This window comes from Triturus cristatus, chromosome 2_1 (genome assembly GCF_964204655.1).
Source record: "Triturus cristatus chromosome 2_1, aTriCri1.1, whole genome shotgun sequence".
In the NCBI taxonomy this organism is placed as follows: Eukaryota; Metazoa; Chordata; class Amphibia; order Caudata; family Salamandridae; genus Triturus; species Triturus cristatus.
Genome location: NC_140581.1, coordinates 220,449,700 through 220,474,272, shown reverse-complemented (window position 1 = coordinate 220,474,272; position 24,573 = coordinate 220,449,700). Strand labels below are relative to the sequence as shown.

The 24,573-nt window shown below is 49.1% G+C and overlaps 1 protein-coding gene across 4 annotated transcripts in view; it reads right to left on the bottom strand.

Annotated features, from left to right (window-relative positions):
• The window catches only part of WDR7 (WD repeat domain 7), a 1,596,127-nt gene that overhangs the window by 147,610 nt on the left and 1,423,944 nt on the right, over nucleotides 1–24,573 (bottom strand). The window lies entirely within an intron of this gene.

Here is a 24,573-nt window from a genome sequence, read left to right as displayed (position 1 = left end):
GTGCCTTCCAGAGGGGGGAGACACTTCCACTTATTGGTATTTTGCCTCGAAAACAAAACTGCCTTTGGCGCTCTCGTGATTCAGTTCATGTACAATTATGCAATTAGTGGCAAACGTGGCTGTTCCATCGTGGCAAATGCATGTGTGGGTTCTCCTGGCTCATCGAGTGCCCTCCCTTGCTGTGGCGGTGTGGTGATGGCCATTCTTTGTTGCTGCGGTAGCATACTCCTACCATGATCGCCAGCTCCCACGCGGAACAGTAGTGTCTTCTCCCCATCGATTGCTTCTTAAACCTCAACTGCTGGTGGGCACTGAAGCGCCAGAGCTCTGAAGGCAGAGACAGCGCTGCAAGGCCACGAAGACACAGAGCAGGATTCCAGTCCAAAGAGGTAGGCAGGTCTGCTAAAAACTAACGAATGCGCTGCTTTATGGAGCAGCGCATTCGTTTCGGACTGCATAGCGCTATGACAATCAGCACAATGGCATCTCGTTAGCCACTACACATCGCACGTAGCACCCGGCAATTTCCACGCGCGGGACCCTGGTAGTTGACTCTCTGTAGCTGTTCCAAAAACATCTACATGTACAGGTGGGAAATTACTCATTTTGCTCTGAATGGAAAACAATCCACAAATCGAAGACACTCGGGACTTGGCAGCGGCAGCACAAAAGTATGGACCCCAGGAGGGACCCAGCAGCTGCAGCAGACTCCCATCAAGATGTGTCTCTGATGCGGGCAGACACCGCAGGCACAAAGCCCCAAGAACACCTGCGGAGGGATGCAGAGAGCTCCTTTGTACATCTCCAAACATGGGCTCGAGCTACTCTTTTATTCTTGGACTATGACACTTCAATAGTCTGAACAAATGACGCTTTATTGAGGTATACTTCAAACATAATGGATGTCGTTAGCTTAAAAACAGCGGGTTTAGTGTCACAGAATAGAAGTAGGCAGACAAACAAATGCACAGAAAAAGAAAAAGAACTTTGTTTATCAATACCCGACTTGAACAGGCAATTGAAATGTTTTCTACCTTTGCGGAGGAAATGGATTTTTGTCTGTGGGCCCCTGACAGCGCATGTCAGCTGCAAGTTTACAGAGCGATGGTATGTTTGGTGTGGACAAAGCGCATCTTTTGTTTGAATTATGCAGAATACTAAATATATTACCAAATCTGACCTTAGTTCGCGGCTCAGTCACCGCGACATGGAGTATACAGTTCTCGCTATCTTGGTAAAGTGAATGACCACCTTCCTCTTTCCCTCGTGAACACTTCCTGAAGGCTTAGGGAGCGGCTTGAGGGACCAGGCACCAACCTCGTCAGCCAACTGTTTCGGTAGGACATGGACACATGAGAACTCCTGTCCAAAGCACACTGCTTGCAGAGAAAGGGTGGAGCAGGAAACTGTATCAGATATTCAAACACCGCCCAGAGGCAGGAGTCTCGAAAAGCCACTAAGGCTGCATGGGTCGGGCCACGTACATGGATCACCGGTGGATGTCTCCGAGCAGTACAAGTCAGATTTGTGGTGGAGTTTTTGAAGATACCAGTAATACTAGTGACAGACAATGGTGTCTAATTTGCCTCTGGGGAGACGGAAGAGATTATTTTTAGAGAGGTGATAGGTGAAACGTCAGAAAACTGTTATATTTCCCCCAGGATACTGGCACAATCTAGAATAAATAGCTTGGCCAAAGGTTGCGTACAGATGTCGGTAGCTGGGTGAGGGCAACGGAACAACTTTCTTGATCACTGTTGGCTCTCCCTGCAACAGGTTCGCCACTTTTTGAGTTAAGTTTTTTCCTGTATATTTAAAAGTAGGTAACATTAGAAAATGAAAGCTGTGAACAAGAGAGTGGAAAGCTTGAGAAAGGGGGTGTGTCCAATTTCCTATACATGGATAAAGTTATTTAATAATATTTAGTACCAAAGAGAATTAAAAAGGTGACTAAGAATGCGCTGGTGATGGAGGAGGGAGAAGCAGGACACTGTTGGTAAACTGCAAGGGGAGGAGCAGAATGAGCTGAACAAATAAAATGTTTTCTTAATGAGGAGCAACCACGCTAAACCTATGGGGACTGTGCAAACATTCACAGACGAAGCCTTGGGTAGATGAGAGATTTTATAAGATGAGACATTTTATAAAATGAGACTAAGTTATACTTGTTGAATTCTTTTTGTTTTGATGTTAATTAAAACATTTTTTGAATCAGAGTGTAGCACATCTTTTAATATATTACAAAGTGGCAGTCCCCACTATGTAGTAGTAGTTGTTTTTTTTTAAAACTTTATTTTCAGAGCATTTGAAACATACAAGATACATATATGCATATCTGTTCGCTAATAGTGTCATATGCAAAAACAACAATTGATGGACAGAATGCAGAACAATGTCTTACATTCACCCCAGTACAGAGATCTGGGCCTAAATCCATCGTTTTTTTGCTCACCATGCCATTCCAGTTTGAACCCAGCCATATGCAAATCAGTCTTGACCCTGTGCCCCATGGGAACAGTCCAGCCCGAACTGCCAAGCCAGGTCCTCCCTGGACTGGAAACAAGCATTCTAGGACCGGTTTCGGGCTTTCAGCCCTCATCAGCCAGGATAGCTTGATTCCAGTGGCATGGAGAGCAAGGGACTCACGTCTGAGCATACCCTTCCCACTCGGGGTGACAAATGCAAAAACAACAATTGATGGACAGAATGCAGAACAATGTCTTACATTCACCCCAGTACAGAGATCTGGGCCTAAATCCATCGTTTTTTTGCTCACCATGCCATTCCAGTTTGAACCCAGCCATATGCAAATCAGTCTTGACCCTGTGCCCCATGGGAACAGTCCAGCCCGAACTGCCAAGCCAGGTCCTCCCTGGACTGGAAACAAGCATCCTAGGACCGGTTTCGGGCTTTCAGCCCTCATCAGCCAGGATAGCTTGATTCCAGTGGCATGGAGAGCAAGGGACTCACGTCTGAGCATACCCTTCCCACTCGGGGTGACAAATGCAAAAACAACAATTGATGGACAGAATGCAGAACAATGTCTTACATTCACCCCAGTACAGAGATCTGGGCCTAAATCCATCGTTTTTTTGCTCACCATGCCATTCCAGTTTGAACCCAGCCATATGCAAATCAGTCTTGACCCTGTGCCCCATGGGAACAGTCCAGCCCGAACTGCCAAGCCAGGTCCTCCCTGGACTGGAAACAAGCATCCTAGGACCGGTTTCGGGCTTTCAGCCCTCATCAGCCAGGATAGCTTGATTCCAGTGGCATGGAGAGCAAGGGACTCACGTCTGAGCATACCCTTCCCACTCGGGGTGACAAATGCAAAAACAACAATTGATGGACAGAATGCAGAACAATGTCTTACATTCACCCCAGTACAGAGATCTGGGCCTAAATCCATCGTTTTTTTGCTCATCATGCCATTCCAGTTTGAACCCAGCCATATGCAAATCAGTCTTGACCCTGTGCCCCATGGGAACAGTCCAGCCCGAACTGCCAAGCCAGGTCCTCCCTGGACTGGAAACAAGCATCCTAGGACCGGTTTCGGGCTTTCAGCCCTCATCAGCCAGGATAGCTTGATTCCAGTGGCATGGAGAGCAAGGGACTCACGTCTGAGCATACCCTTCCCACTCGGGGTGACAAATGCAAAAACAACAATTGATGGACAGAATGCAGAACAATGTCTTACATTCACCCCAGTACAGAGATCTGGGCCTAAATCCATCGTTTTTTTGCTCACCATGCCATTCCAGTTTGAACCCAGCCATATGCAAATCAGTCTTGACCCTGTGCCCCATGGGAACAGTCCAGCCCGAACTGCCAAGCCAGGTCCTCCCTGGACTGGAAACAAGCATCCTAGGACCGGTTTCGGGCTTTCAGCCCTCATCAGCCAGGATAGCTTGATTCCAGTGGCATGGAGAGCAAGGGACTCACGTCTGAGCATACCCTTCCCACTCGGGGTGACAAATGCAAAAACAACAATTGATGGACAGAATGCAGAACAATGTCTTACATTCACCCCAGTACAGAGATCTGGGCCTAAATCCATCGTTTTTTTGCTCACCATGCCATTCCAGTTTGAACCCAGCCATATGCAAATCAGTCTTGACCCTGTGCCCCATGGGAACAGTCCAGCCCGAACTGCCAAGCCAGGTCCTCCCTGGACTGGAAACAAGCATCCTAGGACCGGTTTCGGGCTTTCAGCCCTCATCAGCCAGGATAGCTTGATTCCAGTGGCATGGAGAGCAAGGGACTCACGTCTGAGCATACCCTTCCCACTCGGGGTGACAAATGCAAAAACAACAATTGATGGACAGAATGCAGAACAATGTCTTACATTCACCCCAGTACAGAGATCTGGGCCTAAATCCATCGTTTTTTTGCTCACCATGCCATTCCAGTTTGAACCCAGCCATATGCAAATCAGTCTTGACCCTGTGCCCCATGGGAACAGTCCAGCCCGAACTGCCAAGCCAGGTCCTCCCTGGACTGGAAACAAGCATCCTAGGACCGGTTTCGGGCTTTCAGCCCTCATCAGCCAGGATAGCTTGATTCCAGTGGCATGGAGAGCAAGGGACTCACGTCTGAGCATACCCTTCCCACTCGGGGTGACAAATGCAAAAACAACAATTGATGGACAGAATGCAGAACAATGTCTTACATTCACCCCAGTACAGAGATCTGGGCCTAAATCCATCGTTTTTTTGCTCACCATGCCATTCCAGTTTGAACCCAGCCATATGCAAATCAGTCTTGACCCTGTGCCCCATGGGAACAGTCCAGCCCGAACTGCCAAGCCAGGTCCTCCCTGGACTGGAAACAAATGAGACTAAGTTATACTTGTTGAATTCTTTTTGTTTTGATGTTAATTAAAACATTTTTTGAATCAGAGTGTAGCACATCTTTTAATATATTACAAAGTGGCAGTCCCCACTATGTAGTAGTAGTTGTTTTTTTTTAAAACTTTATTTTCAGAGCATTTGAAACATACAAGATACATATATGCATATCTGTTCGCTAATAGTGTCATATACTGTCGCATTTCCCATTTACATGTTAAATATAGTTCATCAGATTCTGATATTTCAGGTTAGGTGACGGAAGGAGCATCAATATTACATTATCCACATGTGAGGCACTCTCCATTTCCCTCCCGTCCACCCTTCTATCCCATCATGCTGTCCTTCTGGTACGTACATTTACTCATACTCAAGTGTTCTTAATCAATTTATAATTCTACTATTGCAGAGGGTTTGGAAAGTGTGAATTTACCCCACTCCCGTCGGCACAATGACCCGCTCTAGTTGAGAGTTCTATGTATGGCGCAGGCTCTCCACATATGAGCAATATGGACTCCATATGTCCTTAGGTCGGGATGGGCCGGGCATTATACTGGCATAGTTCTCGCTGTTCACATTACAATATGCCAGGCTGTTTAGCCAATTCTGGACAGTAGGCGCCGATTTGCGTCCCCAGTGGATAGCCACCTCCCTTTTTGCTAGGAGCAGTCCTAGGGGCGCGAACCGTCTGATCTTCTTGGGGAAATTAACTGTGTATCCCAATAGGGCTACTTCCGGAGTGGGGGTCAGGGGAAGGTTGATCATTTGCCCTAACGTGTGATGTATGCTTTCCTAGTAGGGCTGTAACTTAGGACATGTCCAGGTAAGATGTGCGAAGTCGGCATGAGGTGCGGAGCATTTACGACAGTTGTGTGGTTTGGACGGGTCAAATTTAAAACGTAGGAGCTTGTGTCTGCTATTTAACGAAACTTCTTGTGTGACTGCACAGCATTTGGCCCATTGCTCATCAGAGATCGGACGCCCCAAGTCAGACTCCCAGTCACTGCGGATTTTGTTGTCTTTTACAGGTTTTAAAGCAGCACAAGTTTTCTATAGTTTGGAAATAAATGTACGCCATTGGTGTTTTCTATTACCGTTGTGAGAGGAGGGAACGAGTTCGGTTCAATAGGGAAGGTAAGCAAGGCGGAGTGTAGTGCGGATCTAATGCGGCCAAGGACAAACCTGTCCATGATGCCGCCGATTGAAAGTGGGCATCCTCCAATAGTGAAAAGATGTGACCCCCAGGGTATAAATCTCCCGTCCATTTAATTTCAAAAGTAGTCCGGGTGCGCTGTACCAAACGCTCGCCTGTGATTGGGATACAGTGAGGGTTGGGGAGGGGTAATGCCAAGGAATATAATGTAGTGATACTTGTAAGCCTGCACAGTGTGTTCCACGCCCAACGTGTGGTAGAAACGGTTTGTATGTCACAGGGGTCTCTGGGAACGCTCGTGGGGAGGACAGTCGAGAGACACTCAGGGAGAACAAAATCAGCTTCTGGCCGCAAATATGGTATCCTGGCGTCCGGATGAAACCAGGAGTGAGCGAAGCAACATTGGGCCACCACATAATACAACTGCAGATCTGGGACACTGTATCCCCCTCTATCATAAGGCAATGTTAGGACTGACCACCGGACTCGTGCCTGTTTCCCACCCCATACCAGGAGGGTCATAAGCGCGCAAAGTGTCCTAAAAAAAACTATTGGTTAGGGGAATTGGGATATTGTTAAAAATATATAGTAATTTGGGAAGTATTACCATCTTCAGTATTGAAACTTGGCCAGCAAGCGATAGGGGCAATCTCAGCCACTTGTCTATTTGTGTTTCTAGTGTGTCTATAGCTCGCCCGTAGTTTAGATGTATTATCTGGGCGGTGTCCAAGTGTATATGCACTCCTAAATATTTAACTGAGTCTGTGCACCACTCCAGTGGGAACTCGCACTCCCATGGCTGCGTGCTTGATGTTAACGGAAAAATAACTGATTTATGCCAATTGATACCCAAGCCTGAGAAGCGACTGAATCTACGAATTTCCCTGATCAATGAGTCTAGATCAACTTGGGGGTGTCTAACGTAAAGGATCGTGTCGTCCGCATAAAGCGAAACCAGGAGGGGGCCGGTGTTGAATTGCAGACCTCTCTGCAGGTGTCTTTCCTGAAAATGGCGTATCAAGGGATCCATGGCCAGGATAAACAATAGAGGGGAAAGGGGGCAACCCTGGCGAGTCCCACAGGAGAGCTGAAAGGGCCGGGAAAGTGTCCCATTTAGGCGAAGTCTCGCCGTGGGTTTGTTATATAATAAGGCAGTTGTAGCAATGAATCCCATGGGCATGCCCATACGGTGCATGACAGACAGGAAGAAGGGCCATCCTAACAAATCGAAGGCTTTCTCTGTGTCCAGGAGGATTGCCACTGCGGGGACTGCCGGGTTGATCCTATGCATTACTGCGAAGAGTGTTCTGAGATTAAGTGAGGTAGATCGGTGGGGCACAAAGCCGGATTGCGCGGGGATATAATAAATTCCATTAGTTGAGACAGACGGTAGAGACGACTTTGGCTAATATTTTATAATCTAAATTTAGGAGGGAAAGAGGCCTATATGATCCGCATTGTGTGGGGTCTTTACCAGGTTTGGGGAGTAGAATGATGACAGCCTCATTGAGTGTGGGGGGGGAGTATTTGTGATTCTAAGGCCTCAGCATAAACCTCAATGAGTTGCGGTGCGAGCAGGTCCTTGTATTCCTTGTAGAAATCTCCCGTGAACCCATCTAACCCAGGGGCCGAGGCAGCACGAAGAGAATCTATAGCACCAATCATGTCCGCAACAGAAATGGGCATTGCAAGGAAGTCTTGCATATATTTTTTTAGAAAGACCAGTGCTATCTCGTCTAGATATTCTTCCTGTTCCTCATGAGAGCTTCCTAACTTAGTAGCATACAGAGTTGAGAAATAGTCCAGAAACTCATTCTGGATGTCTGTTGTGGCAGTGTGCGTGCGGTTGTCGGAGGCGCATAATTCAGTGATGTATGCCTTGTGTTAAGACGGCCTCAGCTTCTGGGCCAGTACTCTACCAGGTCTTTCGCCCTCGCCATATCTTCTAGCCGTCTGGTATTTGCCCAAATATAATATTTCCCTGTCAGCCGTTTCCCTGTATTTTGTCAAAAGGGCCAAGCATTGGACCTCGGATGTGGGAGGTGTGGAATATGTTGAAGCACCGTCTAGCGCCACAATTTCACGCTCCAGGCGCAATAGTGTGTTGCGGAGGTCACTGAGGACTCCAGCATGTTTAGCAATGCATTCGCCCCGGTTACGGCTTTAAAACCTTCCCACAGGACTGCCCATGAGTTAACGGAGCCGGTATTAATGGAAATGTAGTCCTCGTTGGCCTCGCGTATCTCAGCCGTGAACACTTCGTCATGGAGAGTGCGACCAGGAAAGCGCCATTGTCATTCAAAGCCCTCGGGGCGGGGGACTTTTAGGTGTAACACGACCGGGGAGTGATCCGAGTAAGTACTGGGGAGCGTCTCAATGGAGGTGCACCAACCTGAAGCCTCAGGGGAGAGTAGCCAGTAATCTATCCTAGTCCAGGTGTTGGCCTGAATAATGTGTGTATTCTGTGAGAGTAGGGTTGCATTTCCGCCAGACGTCTAGCAACGAGAACTGTTCGCAGAGTTCAGTAAGGGCGTGGCGAGTGAGTGGCTTAGAGTCTGGAGCCATGGAGGTGCTATCTACCCCGGAATTGAGTAGCAAATTAAAATCCCCACCCAGAAGCAAAACCTGCGGTTCTAACCTGGCAATTTGAGTATGTAGGGTGTGAAAGAAGTCCGGGGAGTCAGTGTTCAGGGCATAGATACATACCAGTGCAACAGTTCTGCCCATCAAGGACCCCGATACAATGAGGTACCGGCCCTCTCCGTCCCGGAGGATGGAACAGACACTAAATGGGACCCTTTTGTGAATCAAAATGGCTGTAGCCCTAGCATAATTACCATAATTGGCAAAATAACGATGTGCACCCTAACTGGCTCCGAAGCGCCCAGAGTCTGTTTTGGGAAGATGTGTTTCTTGCAAGTAAGCAATGTCCACATTGTGCTGCGTTAGATAATGGATTACCTGCCTCCGCTTGCGCGTGTTGTTAAGACCCCGCACATTCCAGGACATTAGGGAGAGGTCTGAAGGACCTTCTACATTACCAAACCGGGCCATCTGATCAATGCAACATTTACATCACAATAACATGACGACAATAAACAGGAAATATCGGCAGTGAACATCTCAGCATATAGCAATAAACATATTGTGCAAATATAGTCATCCCCTCCATCCCCACCCAATCAAACTCCACTCGGGGTAAGGCCCATCCCACAAGAAATACTGAACGTGAAGTACCAACTAACTTTGCGCTGGCATTTCAACTCCAAAAAGCAGTATCCCAAAGTGAACCAAACCAGGCTCAAAGGATACACCATGGGGGCCGGCAACGCCCAGGCGAGCACCCAGCTATCTGTAACAACAATACAAAATGTAAAACGAATTCCCAATATTGCATTTATACAACTTAACGTGTGACATGAAGGCAAGTCATCCAGTGCCCGAACTGGAAAAAAGGTTGGCACTGGTGTTGGAGCCGCTGTGTGGAGGATAAGGCCCTATACCTGTCCTAGAGTGTTGATTGTTATTCTGTTTATAGGCACAGCTGAACTCCTGCGTCTCAGTTGGATTGTCGAAGATGCAAGCTCTGCCATCCACATCGACCTTCAGTCTGGCAGGATATAACATGCCATACCTCAGTCCCAGGTTTCTCAGAGTGGCCTTGACTCCATTAAATTTGCGTCGTGCATCCTACACCATTGCCGTGAAGTCTGGGTAAAATGACAGCTTCGAGCCTTGCCATTCTATGTCTCCCCACTCCCTAGCCATTCTTAGTGTGGCATCACGGTACCGGAAGTTCATAATGCGCGCCACTATGGGTCTGGGGGGGGGGGGGGAGACCAGGATTTGGCCGGGGTCTCAGGGACCTGTGTGCTCTCTTGACCACAAAGCCAGGAGTGAACGATTCCTTGCCAAACAGATCAGTTAACAAAGTCTCGACAAAAATGTCCATGTGGCCTGTGGTGGTCGTCTCCGAAACACTGAGAATTTGCAGGTTGTTGCGGCGACTCCGCGCTTCGAGATCTTCATTTTTGAAGGCTACTTCTTTAAGAATGCGCTCGACACGCTCCAGACATTTAACAGATTGCGCAGTTTCATCCTCAATGTCCGATATATGGGCCTTCGCCACATCAAGCTTCCTATCATGTACCTGTATCTTTGCCCCCAGACTGGAGATATTTTTTATCAAGGAGGTCAAACCGACTGTCCAATGCTTTGAAGCCAGCTCTCATCTCCTGGAGTAAAGAGGCCGACGCCTCTGCAGTGCCACCTGCACCCGGCGCAGAGTCCGCCATGGTGGGACCCTGTTGGGGAGTCGTATCCACCAGTCGTTTGAAGGTAAGCGTTTTCTGCTTTGGGTCTTTGCGGCCCATACCGCAGCAGAGTAGCGCAGACACAGAGTGTGTAGGTCAAGCTGATCTTGCAGAGTCAATTGTGGCCTTGCTCTTAACCACACTCCCCGGCCCCTGCTGAGTAACAGGCTACGTGGAATGGCAGAGGCACGGTTGGATCAGAGCGCCCATCCGGTCGGTCCAGCGCGGCGGCAGTGGGATTGTGCTGATGCCCTATGGCAAAAATGCAACGTCACTGTGTTATGGGAGTAATTTTAGCATGGCACATTGAACCCCCGAGGGCACTCAGGACACAGGGTGGGCAGGACGGCAGCGCCCGCAGGGCGTATATCTTCTCCATTAGTATGGAGCGGGCATCAGCTAGGCTCCTTCTTCAATGGCTGGCCCTATTGGAAACGTACTCTGTCCACAGAGCAGTCCCCAAGTGTAGGCAATGGCCGCTTATGTTGTCTGATGAAGGTCCGGCCTTTTGGGGGGTGGGGCGCTGTAACGTACCTTCCGCTTTAGTGGCCGCGGGGGGTAAACTTGGTCCTCCACTTCGGAGCCGTCGCTTGGATCAAGCAGACGACGCTACTGTCGGAGGGCCCCTCACTCTCCATCTCGTATCGCTGGCAGCGCCGCGGGCAGAGACGCTCCCCGCTAGTAGCCTTCATCCCTGCCCCGGTCCGGCTGCAGGATAGGCGCGAGCCGGCTTCAGGATGCAGCCGCGAGCAGCGGACCACCCGGTCAGAAGGAAGGGGGGCGCAGTCTCACCCAGTCTCTGATGGCAGCTTGTTCGGGTCCCAGCCGCTACTTCCAGTCCTCTACGCCGCGGGTCACAGTCGCCTTCAGCCCTCCGGCCACGCAGCTCACCTTACGCTGGGCCACACCCTGGGTCATTCAAGGCGCATTTTCAAAGTTCTGGGGCCTCTCTCAATCCTGCTATGCAGTCGGCAGGATCAGGACACTTGCAGCCTCCTGATGCATCGCATTTCAGGTCTACATGTTGGTGTTTGTCTCGGGAATACGCAGTGAAGCCGGATTGCTCGGCGGAGCTTAAGAGCCAGGCGGCCATTTTAGTCGCTGGCTTGGCCACGCCCCCACTAGCCCACATCAAAAACTCTGCAAAGTGTTCTTTTCTCTCTCAAACACCTCAAGAGATTGAAACCTTTTCTTCCCCATGATGACCTCAAGACAGTAGTCCAATCCCTAGTTCTCTCTAAAATCGACTACAGGAACGCCATCCTAACAGGGACTCCAAAAGCTCACCTAGCCCCTCTAAGAGCAGTGTTAAACATGGCCGCTCGGCTCGTACCTGGAGTAAAAAGATTTGAACACATCACTCCAGCTCTCAACTCCCTCAACTGGCTTCCCATGGAAGGGAGGTGTACTTACAAGCTGGCCTGCATCACACACAAAACCCTTCACTCTCTGGCCCCTAAATACCTGAACAAAAACTGGTAAGAGCAGGTCAATCCAGAACTCTGAGAAGCTCCAACTCACTCCTTCTTATTCCTCCGAAACTGAAAAAGAAAACCACACAATACTGATCGTTTTCTGGCAACGCTCCCAGGATGTGGAACGCTCTCCCTAGAGTCCTCAGATGCAAACCCTCCTTCTCCTGCTTCAAAAGGGACCTGAAACTCCATCTCCTCAACAAATACTTTCCTGACCAACGTCAACTAACCTAGACATCAATATCCGAGTTTACTCCTCTCTCTTGACATTCAAGGATAGTTGGTGACCGGACTGTGTTAACCACCTTATCTTTCATGCTGTATTTTTTTTATCCCTGGTTTGCTTCCTTACTGCCTGCCTATTATGTAATGCAATTTCCATCAGCTTTTAAAAAAATGTTTTATAGTGTGTATGTAAAGCGCTCTGATACCTACGGGTCAAGCTAGCGCTATATAAAACTTTTAAAATAAAAATAAAATAAATTTAAAAAAAAATTTCGTTGTTTCAATAGCAAGAGTGTTTTAGTTTTGTTAACAACTCTGGTGCAATTTGACTAATAAAGTTCATCCAGCTCGGCTTCTTCATTGAAAGTTTTAAGTAGATCCGTCACACAAGGTCTAGAAAAAAGAGGGTCAAAATGTTGATCTTCCGTGTTAATTCCCATAGGAAATTTTGCTGAAAAAACAGCTGAACGGGATGACACCAAATTGGCAGAAAGTTAGAACTTTATTCCGAACGTGTGTTTTTATGATTTGTATTTGATGTAAGTAATGAACTTCTTGGGTGGGGCTTGAAGAGATTATTATAAAGTTAGGTATATCCAGATGGGTGGCCCTACAGGAGTTCTGTAGTACCGAAAATGAAAACAAATATTACCTTCTGATTGGCTGAACAGCTTTTTCTCCCACTGGTCATTGCAGTAAGTCCCAAATTTTGCATTAAGTCTCCTTTGAGGGTTTGCATTTATGGCCCTTGGGTGAGGTTTCCACTGGTTTTAAAGCTCTCCTTGAGCCTGCGCTTTTGTACATGGGATCTGGAGTGAGATGTGCATGCCCTAAAGCTGCTTCAGCAGTAGTGTAAAGATAGAAAAAGGACTTGGGATGTCACCAATCTTGTTATTTAGTATGTCAAGAGTCATGTAATTTGTGAGGTCATAAGCAGAGCATGGCGGGGCACAAGTTATAGTTAGCTCAGTAAACCATAACTGGTGATTTCCATTTCTTTGACTTTTAAACATTTGTTTTGATATTATTTCAACACCTACCTAAAAAGTCACTTTAACCATTTTTTCCAGTGAATTTCTGTTTCTTTTTTAAAGTAAGCTAATTAAAAAGAAACAGAAATTAACTGAATAGATAACTTCACGTCACTAACCCTTGTTTTTTTTCTCTGAATATGAATATCTTTTATTTAACCATTGTTTTTTTCAGTTAATATATATATATTTATTCAATATATTCACCAAAAAAAATAAAAGTTAAAGTGACACTATAGTTAGGTGAAAATGTCAGTTCCCCACAGTCTTTTGTAGCACCTATTTCTCCCTGAACTCCGCAGTGTTGATGCCGTTAATGGTTTCTCACTAAGCCCTCTTTTCTAGGCAGCCTCTCCACCAGGTAGCTACTGCTAGACTCTCTTCTAGGCAGTCGCCTCCTGCAGAGTCACCTCCAGTCAGTGGTGTAGCGGGGGCACAGGGGCAGTTGCCTCGGGTGCAAAATTCTTAGGGGTATTTTTAGGGCGCAATATTTTAATAGGGGCACAAAATTCTAAAAGGAAAGTGGAAGGATACTTGCCTTGCCCCGGGTGCTGGCAACTCACGCTACGCCACTACCTCCAGTGTCCCCCTCTCAACTGCAATTCAGGCTCCTCATCCCAGATAGATTTGATACTCCTTCAGCAGGGCACTGCAAAGTTCACAAATGATGTGTCATCACCTAGCTAGGAAGCTATCCTTCAGCTACGTCAGCTCTGGTTCTCAGGGGGTTTTCCAACACCCCCGGTCCCCCCTCCCACAGTGTCATCCACCACAAGACCTGGAAAACCGACTTGGAGTTTCAGTCCTCTTCTTATACCATATTTCCAGACCGGATGCGTGGCTTCTACAGGCACAGTGTTTGTTTTTTTTGTGTCTGCATGACGACAGGGTTAGGCCAGACCCTGAGGCTGCTTTGTTACTGGGGGCCGATATAGCAGCACGGCTGCAAAACAGGACCCCAGTAACAAAAACAGCCCAACACTGCAAAATCAGCCCCCAACCTTCCAGCCTCCTGGGAAAACGCCTGATGCCCGCTACGGCCTGTCTGGCCGTAGGGTTAGGGGCAGTGAATTTTGAAAGCAGAGCGGTGTTCCGTTTATCCCAGCAGACTTTAAATTTAGCAGTCATGGAAGGCAGATGACGAGGCGCCAGGCTTCTAAGGCTCCAGTGCTGTGTATGATAAAAAGCTGTTGGCAAGGCGCTGTTTCATGCAGTTGTTTCTACTTTTGGGCCAAGTGTATGGAATAGCCTCACGCCCTATTGAACGGGCCCGTGGTTCGATCCAGTTGTGCTAGGCTGCTGTCTGTTTTCGTACTCGTTTATGTTAAGGGCCCGAAAACAAGTGGGTTGTTCAGTTCAGATATAGACGTTATCTCTTATCACTTCGTATATCGGCATTTGGAATTTTGCAGTCATTACCAACCTTTCCCCAACTGCAGTTTTCATGCACATACATTTCAACAGGGGAGATCTGCTAATATTTCCTTGAGGAAAATGCATGATAAATGCCTATATGCAGAATGAAGTTCTGTAAGAACAATTTTCTCATATTATTCTCCATTTAACAGTGGCAGCAGTTGAAAAACAAGGCAAGGCGCACTTGTACTCACTGTTTTCAGCTTGGTCACGGACACTGTGTGTCTCCCAGAGGTGTCTCTCGGTCCCAGCTGGTTAAAGGAAGGAGGGAAATAGGAACCCAGCACAGACCGAAGGAAGCAGTGCTGGAAATCCCGCCTCCTATTCTCATAGGCTGACAGTAACAAGGGTCAACCAGTCAGAGGAGGAGGCGGGATCCTAGAAGGATGTTATGAGCTATGTCATAGATCCGGACGAGCCGAGTATTCGACCATAGACCTGGCAAAACTGCTGCTCTAAGTAGCGCCTGCTTGCCCTCACCACTGTCTCACAGATGCACACTGCACATGCGGGATTTGGGCGGTATTGAAGTCGTCCACCTCGCATGCACAGCGTGTGTTTGTACACGGCTGTGCTGCACTGCTACCAGACTGGACCGTGTAAGTGCCGCAGCCTCAGACCAGTCCAATCTCCTTCTCCATCCTCTGAGACTGGTGGTGCTCCGCCTCCTACGCTCTCGTGCAGGAACCGCCACTGGTTAGGGGGATGTGGCTGTGAATCTCCAGTTCAGAAAGACTCTAAACACAGGCACAGAAGTGAGGGAAACCTATACACTTTTCAGCATTTTGGGGAGCAACACGTCTTGGAAAAAGACTTTACAGAACGTAACAAAAGGCCATTTCTGCACTTCCACAACATGCATTGGTTGTCTGGCAAGCTATCTCCAACTTCCATTAAGTACATCATCTGTACAGTGTAGTTCCAAAATAGATTCCACTATGCCCACAGTCATCCATTACATACTTGTTTCGGACACACATGCAATGCATATACTCCACCACTCACTGATCTAGTTAGTATTCACTTAGGCACACAATGCCACTTCTGATACATTCTGCAATGCACATATAGCCTCTAACACTTATGTGGTTTCCACACACTGGTTTCTGCGGATTACCTGGTTGCCAAACACCAAACAGACAATGTACACAGGCGAAACCTATAGTTACTCGCCCCTTGTCGGTAAGAGGAAAAAGGCCTGATACACTGCTTATATTTCAATGCTGACAATAGTTTCTCTAGGACAATCCAAAAAGTCCTCAGTAGTAACGATCACTCCGGAAGGTGTGCATGGTGCGCTCCTCCAGCCCACAGAGCCCCATTCTGTATCGCAAAATATAGCTACAGCCAATCTCAGTGCAAACACCAATCTCAGCGCAAACATATGATCGTCGTGCACATCAAGATCAAACACAACAAAAATACCAGTGACTTACTTTGTACATAATTCAGCGCAGGTGAACACGCAAAAAAAAACTGCCTAGTTCTCAAACCTTTCAGTGCACCTAAGAATTACTTAGGTATGCAAAACGAATTTGAGACATGTCAAATTATAATTTAGAGTATCAGGATATTTAGGACTACAAAATCTAGTCACGATCAGGCAAAAATGTAAGTACAGCGGATTTTCCAAATCAGTATGTTTAGGTGTATGGGCAAGAAAGAACTGTCATATGGGACCAGATACAATGCATATAATGTCACAGTAGGTACAATGCCAGTAGGCCAGCTGCAGGTATCACTAGGTTACACCATCGGAACATACAACATCCTGTGTAAACATGCTACCTTGTAGTCTTGCGCTCGGACTCTTTCTGATGGGCCAGCATTCTCTCCAATGCATAATTAGGCACAAAATATCTCTCTATTGTACATCATTCTATATCTCTTCAAGACAGTTTGTAATTGGGAAATAGCAAAAACAAATCCCAACTTTGTCTCGAATACAAGTATTGAACAAAAGAAATGTATTATTCTTCGAATACATACAATAAATTCGGTGCCAGGTCTTTTCTACCTGGAGTTCCCAGAAAATCGTTTTCCAGACCCACAGCGTTGCTGCACTCTGTAGGTGTAATTGTTTATTTTAACACAGGTATCAACGGTCATAGACCTATAAGACAGCTTAGCAGGCAAACCTTCAGTCAACACATTATTTGTGTGTGCTCGCGGACACTGCGCTCATCAGCAGCACTGTGACATGTCAATCGATTTTGTCCAAAAGCGTTTTCTTTTTTCATTTTTAAAGCGTTTCTCTGCGGCGCACCAAGGCAGAGCAGCCTGAAACGAAATATTAAAGCTTCCCGCCCGACCTCCAAGGCCAGGCGGACACCACCGGGATTTTAAAATGACATTACAGAGAGCGCGGGATGTGGTGGCTAATGAAAGTGGAGCACAAAAGAGAGGCAGGAAGGGGAGAAAGAGAATCACATGATGGGGCTGGCGAAGAAAATTGAATTGGCATGACGAGAGTGACTGAAGAGAGACACCCCAGTCACATCCCATCATCTCAGGACCTGTCCTTCCACCGTGTTCCCTCTGCAGAGGCGGCCATCTTTGTGCGCCATGCCCAAGCCTTGTCAAAACTCGCCGAACCTGTGTCCTCAGAGGTGCTTGGATGATATGACATCGTTTGTTCCTTATACGTCTTAGGAAGGCATGTCATGTGAATGATTTGTTCTTTTAGGGAGGTGAGAAAGATCTGAGTACAGACGTGTAAAAGACAAGGCAGATATATTTTCAGACAATTGCATGAACAAAATATCTAATCCAATCTTGCAACTAGACTGCTAAAACACAAAATGAGTGAAAGTGTTGCTAAGGCAATATTTCTGCAACTGTTGTGTACAGTTTACCACAATGCAATCATTTTTATAGACCATCTTAATTAATCCAAAAGTAACCTGTAATTTTCCTACATTTGTTTCTGGTTACACATGCGCCGCCAGCTTTGCTACATAATACTTTTCTGATCGAAATCTTAATGCTACTAAATAAATAAAAGAAAGGCGCAGCTTGCCAACCTCTGTTTTTTTTAATATTGTAGGTTTTCCGTAAGCAGCGCAGCATGCCGCCTGTTTATGCACTGGTTACTAAAAGCATACAATATTGAAAAAACTGTTTGCCGGGCCATGCCGAAGAAAGTTTTCAGCAATTCACCACTCCAGCAATAAACAGAAGACGATGCTGTGAGTGAAGAACCTATTTAAAATAAGGGGTGCACTTTATCCTTTAACACCCTGAAAAACACACTTGATGCTATATTAGGAATAGATTTGTGCGCGTTTCCCAAGTGGGACACGCCATGTAAATTGTTTGCAAATAATCCCAAAGTTCTGACTGCTTTGGTGTTCCATACATTGTACATGGTCACCCCTGAGCAGCAATGCAATGGATCCAATATTTCCTCTTAATCCAAAGGCAATATGTCAGAACTGGATCTCAGCACACTAATACATCAGATTTTGTATGTTGTGTCTTGTAGGGCCCCCCTGTCATCACTTCCCTTTGAAATGCATCACACCACTTAACGTTCTAGATAAACACTGATCGATCAAAAAGTAAGGTCTACATCTTTAAATGCCAGGACCCACTCACCAGTGAATATGAGAGAGCTTCTTGCTTCAAAACAAGGTGAGGATGGAGCTGTTCATGAACAAAAGTCAAAACTCCACCTTACTCTTTACACGGCCAGGTAAGTTTAGTGAAGCGACTTCGCAAGGGGATTAAGGCAAAAAGCTGGAGTTTCTATTCAACAACAAGCTAGCTTTCATCCCTCAAGTCTATCATGTGGTGAAAGGCAAGAAATACAAACCTGCAAAGAAAGGTACTTCTACTCCTGCTGAGAGTAACTAGCGATCTCACTTAATCTATCAAGGAAAAAAAGTACTCCAATATTGTGTATAAGTCTTCACAAAACCTAATAGGTAAGTTGCAAAGGCTTTAGAACAAGGCAACAGGAGCGCATTGACTTCAAAATCAGAACCATGCATTTTCAGCCTTGAAATTCATTCATTCGCTCTCCGGTGAGCTAAGAATAATAGTGAAGATATTTTACATTTCCAATAAAGCTTTCAGGGCAGCAAGTTGCAATATATGCAAACACTCTAGCTTCTTCACGCTGCCACTTGAAACTGGAGCTCAGCCTAAGTAGCCTACTTCACCAGATGAGACCAATGAAACAAACCGAGGAAGATGTCTTGGCGTTTTGAGGCCCGCACTGTGTAAATAGCGTGAGGTCTCAAAAGAATTCGTAGTCCACAAAGGAGCTATACACATTCTTTTATTAACCTTATTTAGGCTGATATTAAAAGTGAAACACGTGGCCCCTGCCTTTCACAAAGGGACTAGCACTGAAGGCATCACAACATACTACACCAACTATCCGTGCAATGCACACAGCCTGCGAATAAGTCTCTTCATAAGACTCACTGTGGTGCCTAAGGTGCGATGGGGCATTCGGCACCGCTGACGGGACCTCTATGCATGCCTTTGAGAGTGTGCAGATGACATGGCAAGGCTCCATGCCAAGGCTAAAAAAAAAGATTCCTGAAGAAAAATACAGTCTGAGGTTCTTCTAGGAAAAATAAAATATGCATGGATGTGAACAAAAAGAACAAACACAAATTATATATATTTCTTAAGAATTAAATAAACGTTTTAGGAACAATCCTGTTTTATCTAAGTGTTGCCCTTCTTTGCAATGTTAGAAGCTCAATCCTGGTGAACGGTACTGTAATAGTCAATTATTGTTTTGATGATCATGCGGTAGCAGGTTTCTTCTTCAACTAGAAAGAACCATTATTGTACATTCTAGGCACAGGTTCTTTGATTTTATATTTTCTACAAAAATACATACCATTTCTTTAAAAAAGGCCAAGAATACCATACATCTCTTACCAATAAAATATTCTGGAAAGAGGCCTTGTAGAGAGCTTTCTCAGAGTGCGAATACAACATTGAAGGAGCGCAGCTATGCGCACTGCAGCAATTCCCATAAAACAGACAGCTCAGGGTCCTCTCGCAGCCATACGTCATTCTCTCAGCTACTCTCCACTATTGACTCATGCTTGACTTGGAGGGATTGCTGGCTGAAGGGGTAATTATAGTCGGATCACTTGTTTGACTCGCCGCGCTTAAAATGAGAGCAGTGTCTCAAACTCCTATGTGTTTTACTTTTTATGCCGCTTGTATGAATTGGGCAACAAAAAGCCAGGAAGCTGGGTCATAACTGAGGATGTAACAATGAGCTGTGTCCATCGTCATGTAACAATTTCCTCTGCCCTGCATCATGATTGAGGATGCACAAGTGAGCACGTCAATCAATCAATCAATCAATCATGGAATTTGTATCGCGCGCTACTCACCCGGAAGGGTTTCAAGGCGCTTGGGGGAGGGGGCCTGCTCGAAAAGCCAGGTCTTGAGCTGTTTCCTGAAGGCGAGGTGGTCCTGGGTCAGCCGCAGGTGGATGGGCAGGGAGTTCCATGTCTTAGCCGCCAGGTAGGAGAAGGATCTTCCTCCGGCGGTGGCTCTCTGGATGCGAGGAACGGCGGCAAGGGCGAGGAACGCGGATCGTAGCTGGCGGGTGGGCGTGTAGAAGGTCAGGCGGTCGTTGAGGTACCTTGGACCCTGGTCGTGGAGGGATTTGTGTGCGTGGGTGAGGAGTCTGAACGTGATTCTCTTGTTGAGAGGGAGCCAGTGCAGGTCTCTCAGGTGGCTCGAGATGTGGCTGCGTCGGGGGACGTCCAGGATGAGTCAGGCGGAGGCGTTCTGGATACGCTGGAGTCTTTTCTGCAGCTTGGCTGTGGTTCCGGCGTAGAGGGTGTTTCCGTAGTCTAGTCAGCTGGTGACGAGGGCCTGGGTGACCGTCCTCCTGGTTTCGGTCGGGATCTATCGGAAGATCTTGCGGAGCATGCGGAGGGTGTGGAAGCATGATGAGGAGACGGCGTTGACCTGTCTGGTCATCGATAGGGAGGAGTCCAGGATGAAGCCTACGTTGCGTGCGTGGTCCGTTGGCTTGGGTGCGGTGCCTAGGGCCGGGGGCCACCAGGAGTCGTCCCATGCGGAGGGTGATGGTCCAAGGATGAGGACTTCTGTCTTGTCTGTGTTCAGTTTCAGGCGGCTGATGTTCATCCATTCGGCGACGTCTTTCATCCCTTCGTGTAGGCTGGCTTTGGCGGTGTCGGGGTCTCTGGTGAGGGAGAGGATGAGCTGGGTGTCGTCGGCGTAGGAGATGATGTTGAGGTTGTGTTGGCGTCCGATGGCAGCGAGGGGTTTCATGTAGACGTTGAAGAGGGTGGGGCTGAGCGACGATCCTTGCGGGACGCCGCAGATGACTTCGGTGGCCTTAGAACAGAACGGAGGGAGGCGTACTCTCTGTGTTCTGTTGGTGAGGTATGAGGTGATCCATTCCAAAGCCTTCCCTTGGATGCCGGTTTTGTTGAGGCGTTGGACTAGGGTACGGTGGCAGACAGTGTCAAATGCTGCGGAGAGGTCTAGGAGGATGAGTGCCGCTGTTTCTCCGTTGTCGAGCAGGGCTCGGATGTCATCGGTGGCTGCGATGAGGGCGGTCTCGGTGCTGTGGTTGGCTCTGAATCCGGACTGTGATGGGTCGAGGGATCCGTTCGTCTCGAGGAAGGCGGCCAGTTGCTTGTTGACGACCTTCTCGATGACTTTGGCAGGGAAAGGAAGGAGCGAGATGGGGCGGAAGTTCTTGAGGTCGGTCGGGTCCGCTGTTGGTTTCTTCAGCAGGGCGCTGAGCTCGGCATGCTTCCAGCTCTCCGGGAAGGTGGCTGTGTCGAAGGAGGTGTTGATGATGTCTCGGAGGTGGGGTGCGATGGTGGAGTCTGACTTGTTGAAGACATGGTGGGGGCATGGGTCGGTCGGAGATCCGGAGTGGATGGTGTTCATCATGCGGGCCGTGTCTTCGGTGGTCACCTCGGTCCATGTCTGGAGGGTGGCGGCGAGTTGCGCAGGTTCGACCGATGGGTGCGGGGGTGGTGCGCCAAAACTGTAGTGGATGTCGGCAATCTTGCGGTGGAAGTACGAGGCGAGGGAGTCGCAGAGGTCCTGTGAAGGAGTGATGTCGTTGTTGCCGGTGCTGGGGTTGGAGAATTCCTTGACGATGTTGAAGAGCTCCTTGCTGTCATGGGCGTTGTTGTCCAGTCGTTCCTTCAGAGATTTCTTCTTGGTGGTGCGGATGAGCTGGGGATGTCTGCGGGTGGCGTGTTTGAGGGCGGTCATGTTGTCGGTGGTTTTGTCGAGGAGCCAGGCCTTCTCGAGGGTGCGGCAGGCGTTTTTGGTGTCCTTGAGTTCGTTGGTGAACCAGGGGGCCTTCTTGCTTCTGGGCCTGGTGAGTGGGTTCTTCAGTGGGGCGAGGTCGTCGGCACAGGAGGTCAGCCACTGCGTGAGGTTGCGGGCTGCTGCGTTGGGGTCCGTTGTCCTGACTGGTGGATTGTGGCTGAGGTAGGTGGCGAGCTGGTCGGCGGTGATCTTGCTCCAGTTTCTGTGGGGGGCCTGCTTCGGGTGGTGGCGGACCGTGTTCTTTCTGAAGCTGAAGTGGACGCAGTTGTGGTCAGTCCAGTGAAGTCCGGTGGAGTGGTTGAAGGTGATGCGCTTGCTGGATGAGAAGACGGGATCGAGCGTGTGGCCGGCGTAGTGGGTGGGGGTGTTGACCAGTTGCTTGAGTCCGAGGTTGGCGAGGTTGTCCAGCAGGGCAGTGGTGTTGCGGTCCTTGTTGTTCTCCAGGTGGAAGGTGAGGTCCCCGAGGAGGATGTAGTCGGTGGATGGGAGGGCGTGTGGGCTGATGAAGTCCGTGATGTCTTCGCAGAATTGTGTGCGCGGTCCCGGGGGTCTGTAGATGAGGGTGCCTCTGAGGGTAGTCTTGGGGTCGGTGTGAATCTGGAAGTGCAGGTGCTCGGCGGCGTTGAATGCGTCGATGGAGTCAGTCGAGATGCGAACGGTGCTTTTGTGTACGATGGCGATACCTCCTCCGGTCTGGTTGACGCGATCCCTCCTGATGATCTTGTAGCCTTTCGGGATGGCGATGGCGATGTCGGGGGCTGAGGAGGCGTTCATCCATGTTTCCGTGAGGAAGGCGACGTCTGGAGATGTTGAGTCGAGGAGGTTCCAGAGCTCTACGGCGTGTCTGTGGACGGAGCGGGTGTTGAGCAGGATGCACTTGAGGTGGTTGCCACTGGGGGTCGGCTTGGTGGGTGCGGTGCAGGTCCGGATGCAGGAGAACTTGCAGGACTGGCAGGTGAAGGGTCCATGGGTGCGTCTCGGTAGCAGCCGGGGGTTCGGCCGGTGTTGAGTGCATTGAGGGTGGCGGCGTCGTAAGTCTGGCGGGTGGGGTGGCCTCTGCGGGGGCCAGGGGGTCTGGCGCTGGGCGCGGTCCAGGCGCGGACGGGCGCAGACGGGCTTACCTTTGGCGCACCTTCGGCGCACCTTCGGCGCTCCCGCTGCGCGCGTCCGCTGCGCGCGTGCGCTGCGCGGTCGCTCAGGGGGCGTCATAAGTAAGGAGCCGGGAGGGAGGGTCAGCTGGGAGGCGGGAGCGGGGTGGCCAATGGGCTGCGAGGGGAGGCGGGTCAGTGGGGTCAGCGGCGGGAAAAACTAAGGAAACTACCCAGGGGCAGTGGCGGCGGTGAAACGAGCGAAAAAAAGGGGGCCACGGCCGGCAGGGAGCAGGAGGCGGCACCTACCGGGAGGCGAAGGTCAGCGGCGGTGAAAGCGGTGAGCGGCGTCAGCAGCAGCAGGCAGGCAGCAGGAAGCGGCAGAGCAGGGGTGAGGAGCGACCGGCTGTGGGCACAGGGGGTCACACTGACCAGCCCACCGTGGTCCCCTTAAGTAAGGAGCCGGGAGGGAGGGTCAGCTGGGAGGCGGGAGCGGGGTGGCCAATGGGCTGCGAGGGGAGGCGGGTCAGTGGGGTCAGCGGCGGGAAAAACGAAGGAAACTACCCAGGGGCGGCGGTGAAAAGAGTGAAAAAAGGGGGCCGCGGCCGGCAGGGAGCAGGAGGCGGCACCTACCGGGAGGCGAAGGTCAGCGGCGGTGAAAGCGGTGAGCGGCGTCAGCAGCAGCAGGCAGGCAGCAGGAAGCGGCAGAGCAGGGGTGAGGAGCGACCGGCTGTTGGCACAGGGGGTCACACTGACCAGCCCACCGCGGTCCCCTTAAGTAAGGAGCCGGGAGGGAGGGTCAGCTGGGAGGGGGGAGCGGGGTGGCCAATGGGCTGCGAGGGGAGGCGGGTCAGTGGGGTCAGCGGCGGGAAAAACGAAGGAAACTACCCAGGGGCAGTGGCGGCGGTGAAAAGAGCGAAAAAAAGGGGGCCGCGGCCGGCAGCGAGCAGGAGGCGGCACCTACCGGGAGGCGAAGGTCAGCGGCGGTGAAAGCGGTGAGCGGCGTCAGCAGCAGCAGGCAGGCAGCAGGAAGCGGCAGAGCAGGGGTGAGGAGCGACCGGCTGTGGGCACAGGGCACGTCTTGATTCATGTAACAATGCACTCTTGTCCTGCATAAAGTAACATGTAACAATGTGCTCTGCCCAGAGCATGATTTACGTTGTAACAATGTGCTCTGCCTTGAGAATGATTCAGGTTGTAACAATGTGCTCTGCCCTGAGAATGAATCAGGTTGTAACAATGTGCTCTGCCCTGAGCATGATTTAGGTTGTACCAATGTGCTCTGCCCTGAGCATGATTCAGGTTGTAACAATGTGCTGTTCCCTGAGCATGATTCAGGTTGTAACAATGTGCTCTGCCCTGCATCACGATTCAGTTTGTAACAATGTGCTCTGTCTTGTGTCACGATTCAGGTTGTAACAATGTGCTCTGCCCTGAGCATGATTCAGGTGGTAACAATGTGCTCTGTCTTGCGTCATGATTGAGGTTGTAATAATATGCTCTGCCCTGAGAATGAATCAGGTTGTAACAATGTGCTCTGCCCTGAGAATGAATCAGGTTGTAACAATGTGCTCTGCCCTAGGCATGATTCAGGTTGTAACAATGTGCTCTGCCCTGAGCATGATTCAGGTTGTAACAATGTGCTGTTCCCTGAGCATGATTCAGGTTGTAACAATGTGCTCTGCCCTGCATCACGATTCAGTTTGTAACAATGTGCTCTGTC